Source organism: Alligator sinensis, unplaced genomic scaffold (genome assembly GCF_000455745.1).
Source record: "Alligator sinensis unplaced genomic scaffold, ASM45574v1 scaffold366_1, whole genome shotgun sequence".
Taxonomy (NCBI): Eukaryota; Metazoa; Chordata; order Crocodylia; family Alligatoridae; genus Alligator; species Alligator sinensis.
In genome coordinates this window covers 4,096,879-4,101,845 of record NW_005841851.1, presented here as the reverse complement: position 1 = coordinate 4,101,845, position 4,967 = coordinate 4,096,879, and positions in this window count along the sequence as shown.

Below are 4,967 nucleotides of genomic sequence, written 5' to 3'. Positions count from 1 at the left end.
AAGGACAAGGGTGAAATCACAGGAGAGTCTTAGACAGACAATTAGTCACAAGGCAAGAAGGCAACAAACTTTTTGATCACAGAATCACAGAAAATTAGGGTTGGAAGGGACCTCAGGAGGTCATCTAATCCGAAGTTCTGCTCAAAGCAGGACCACCAGTCAACAGACACAGCCAAAGAGCAGGACTGGTAATCATGGTGTACTTTAATTCCCCGGCAAGCTCTTGGAAAGGCCTCGCAGCAAGACAGTTGAGCAGCAGCTTAGAACACACTTTGTTCTACAGAAGACCGTGCTGTGGGTGGGGATGAAGTGGGGAAGAGTGCAAGCACTCTGACGTGTTTGAATACCACACCATCTTGTTCTAATGCAAGGTCTGCCTTTCTAATGAACAACAAACATTGCACCTGATACAGGCAGGGTTGTCCTACAATCAAGTCCCATAGAACAGGGGTAGGCAACCCCCAGCACAGGCACCAGTGTGTGGCATGCAAAGATATTTTCACTGCCTCATTTCCAAGCTTGATGTATGTGGGCAGGATCAGGTAGATGGGACATATTTGAGGTAACTGGTTATCTCAAGGTGATTTTTAAACTCTTTGTCCCTTGGGGGAAGAGGCAGGGAAGGGGCCGGGGCTGCACTGCCACAACAGGGACCGGGTCCCTTGTAGCTCCCCCGCCATCTGCCCCGGCATACCGTCTTACAAGTTGAGGTTGTGGGTGTTTTTGGCACTCTGCCCAAAAACACTGCCAACCCTTCAGTCTTTTGTACTTGCAGTGTTTTCAGGCATGCAAATAACTACTAGTTTCCACTGGGGGAAGAACAAGAAATAGTCAATTTGACTTGCAACAAAGAACTTGTGATATCAAGAAAAGCATCCCAGCTATGAGGATAGCCAAGAACTGAAGCTGGCTATGCAAGGGGATTGTAGCCTGAAACCCCTGCCCTGGGATCTTAAGATCAAGTTAAACAGACATATGTCAGGGATAGTCCGAGTATCCTTTTCCCGCCATGGTGCTGGGAAGAACTGCAGGGCCCCTTGAGGGCACTTCCACTTCTGTGATTCAATTTAAGATGTTACTATCCAAGAAAGAAGTTCTGGGAACCAGCACAATTCTTGCTTAATGAAGAGGATTTCCACAGCTGTTCCTGTTGCTCCACTTTGTTCCCAGATCTATTCTTCTGCAGGGCTTGGTTTCCGGGAGCGACGTAATAGAGGAGGTTCTGTCATTCCTGTCTCCAAGAACAAATCATTGAATTTGTCATGGCTATAAACCTAGCTGTGTTCTTCCAGGCCAGTGGTGCTCAACCTTTTTGACTGGCAGGCCAGATGGGCAGTGCCCAGTCCCTCCATGATTCAGCTGATGGACCTAATCCAGCACCAGAGGTAGGTGCGAGAGGGCCCTATCTAGCTTCACAGAGTGGGGCAGCCCAGCCCCAATCCAGCCATGTGGGAACAGGAGGCTTGACCTGGTCCCAACCAAACCTAAAAGCAGGGAGATGGGGCATGGACTGGCATCACAGGTGGAGGGAGGGCATGGCCTGGCTTCATGGGAGGAGAGAAGGAGAAGAAGGGGACATGGCCTGGCCCAGAACCAGCTGCCCAGGAGGAGATGGCATGGCCCAGCCATACAGAGGGAATGGAGTATGGTCTGGTCCCAATCTGGCTATGTGGGGCAGTGTGGGAGGGTTGTGGCCTAACATTGACCTGCCCCATGGGGCTTGGGATTTTGGCAGCAGGGAAGGGTGGTGGTATTAACTGTCACTGCTTCCCTGCTGCCAAATTTTCCAACCTGTGGGGAGTCCCGTGAACCAGCTTCCAAGGCTCCATGGGTGGCATTTGGCCTGTGGGCTGGAGGTTGAGCACCCCTAGTCCAGGCCACTGTAGGGGGGCCATTGGTCCCATTTTATACTGGACTGTCCTGTTTTTAAACACTTTGTCCCCTGTCCATTTATACATGAGAAACAGACTGCAAAAGTCCTGTTTTTCAGTTCTTTGGTGAAATACATGTTGTAACACCTCGAGTAGGCACTGTGAGTACAACACCGTCCCCTACGTCGGGGTCCCCCAACTCACCTGCCATGACTTGTTGGTAAATGAACAGAAGGATGGGGTTCAGTGGTGTTCTCTTCCCCTATAGACCTGAGGACGAGGTACTCACAAGTGTGCCAGCCTGCCATGACTTGTTGGTAAATGAACAGAAGGATGGGGTTCAGTGGTGTTCTCTTCCCCTATAGACCTGAGGACGAGGTACTCACAAGTGTGCCAGGGTGTTCCTCGGGGCTCTGCCTCCCCTACACCCAATCCATTCGCCAACTGCTCGGGTATTCCACTCGTTGCCCTGATGATCTACGTTGGCCCCCTTAACTATGGGGTCCAGTGTTGGCTTTGGTAATTCGGCTCATCGCCAGGATGTTGATACGCCTGGAGCCTCAGTCCCTGGTCTCAAGGGTCTGAGCCACAGGCGTCTGGCATCTTCCACCAAAAGGGGCGCCTCTGGTAAGTTTTAATGCTGAGGGGCTGGGGATTGCCTGATCTCAGCCTGATGCCAGACACTGCTCCCCCTCCTTTGCTGTGGGGCAGTATCTTCTGTGCTGCCACAGCCAGCACCCGGAGCCTCCGCCTGGCCAGCATGCTCCCAGCTGGCTTCTTCCCCTCCCTTACCGGCTTCCGGCAGGGATTTTTAATTCCCTGCTGCGGTGGCATCAGCTGCTGCAATCAGCTGACCGCCACAGTAGCTGGCCGCCGCCCCGCCTTGGAAACAGCTGGTTGAAAAGCCAGAAAAACGCCGGCTCATGCGGCTCCGGCTCCACCCCCGCCCATCCAGACGGTAAGTTTCCTGGGGTGCGGGGTGCTCTCTCTCCCCCTCCAGGAACGCCGGGGTTTGTCCCCAGCATCCTCGGTGCCTGTGGGGGCTTCTTGCTGCCACACGTTAATCATTTGGCCTCATGATTCTACTGGCTGTGCCTAGAGGTGGGACAGTGCACAGCCAGGAGGAGGAGCATTCCCAGCCACGGAAGGAGGTGGCCTTTTTGTGGTGGCCCCGCCCCCTGCTGTTAATTGGTCAAGGTTCCTAGTGGCTCCACCCCTCATTACTGATTGACCAAGGAAGTGGCAGGCCCACCCCTCACCATTGATTGGCTGAGAGGGGCCGCCCCTCACCAAGGAGATGCCATATATTCTTGGGACGTATCAGTGGCCACCCTAGGCCACTGGCAGGATTGCTTCTTGTTTATGGCAGGGAGATGGTTGTGAATTATCCCTTTTCAAATCTAGAGTTCCTGCATTTTTGGAACAACAGGCCCAGGTAGGCTGTGAATCCATGCCACAAATGTATCAGAGCAAATCACTGCAGGGATTGAGTATGCACAACTCAGATATAAGCTTCTCTTAAACTTCTGTGCTTTACTAAAACTAAGCGCCTAGGGTGAAGCAAGGATTGATAGGCAAGGGCTTTACAAACATTTCTGCTTCTCTCTCTTGCACAAACCCACCAAAGCATTTATTCTACAAGCACCATTGATGCTTTTCTTTCAAAACAGGATATCACACACCCTTTCCCAGGGCTCTGCAGGCAACCCTGAGCTCCACCTGACAAACACTTTTAGTGCAGAACAAAGCTTGTTGCTAAAAGGGAGCAAGAAATAGTTTCAAGTGGTTTACTTATCCTGTAAAACAAAAATCTTCCATTTTGCTTTCCCCATGCACTTGGTGTTTCTAATCTAGACCATGAACTTGAGGGTACAACTAAGACATACATAAACTAGCTTTAAAATCAGCTAGCTCAGGAACCTTTAGCAGCAGCAATCACAGGAATCCAAGGCTCAGCCCAGATGACAAAACCTGTATAAACACCTCAACAGCTGCCCATATGGAGTTCTGTGCAGTCATGGCTATAGCTATGTTGTCAGCCATGCCCAAGTCAGCCATCTCAGGAGTGGCCAAGGACATTGAATGAAGTAGAGATTTACATATCCCTCTCAATTTTGCACTTACAAGAGTAGGTAGAAAAGGTTCAGATAGAAGCATGATTTTTTACAGTGGGCTTTGTCCCGTTAAGAGCCTTTAAGCATGGAAATACTGCTATTACTCTGGTCCCACCTGAACTCTTTGCAGAGGCCTCTAGCAGGCCAAATTTAAAAGCCTACATGGAAGGTTTGCACCTGTGAAGGTCAGTGTGTTTCCATATGGAATAAATGAGAGTGTCTGTGAAGAGGACTACATTTCTGCAGGCCTTTGGGACACTTTCCCACTGTCAAGCCTTTTCACTCAGGGCAGAAGGGTGCACAGGCATAACCATTTGCTTATGGGAATGTGTGTACCATGTTCTCTATGCTTCTCTGAATTTGTTAACTGTTATCTCATCCCTTGCCATCCAGTTCTAGTTTATAACGCTATCCTGGTCTAGGCATCACAGCCAATCACTGTTAGAACAGGACACAAGACTACAGACAGGCACCTCATAATTCATTATCCCCTCCCCCTGTGCACACAAGGGAAGCACCTCCATGCAAACACCCTTAACTTACCCTTTGGCAACCAGGTCCCTTGGTTTAGCCCTCCCCAGCAGGAACATGCAGGCTTGCTTCTGGGGAGCTGCCTTTTCTCTTTCCTATGCTGGTTTGGAAGCCAGACCCCTCTGAGGTTCTCCATTCTCCCTGCTAAGCCCTGGCTTGGGCTCTCCAGCCTGCAAGCAAACCCTTCTACTGCTCACCTAGCAAACCCTTCTAGTGCTCACCCTGGCTTCAGACCTTCAGCACAGGGAAAGGCTTGGATTGATGACTTCTCTTGCTTCAGCCTTCTCCAGCTCTGGCCCAGAAATGTCTGCAGGCAGCCCTTCTGCTGCTCTCATAGTCTTCTCCAGATAACTCTTGCAGCTCACCAAGCCCTCTCCTAGGCACCCTACTAGCATCTAGCTCTTCGTACTTCCTCTTTCTATTAACAGTCTGCAGTATCACTCCCCTCCCC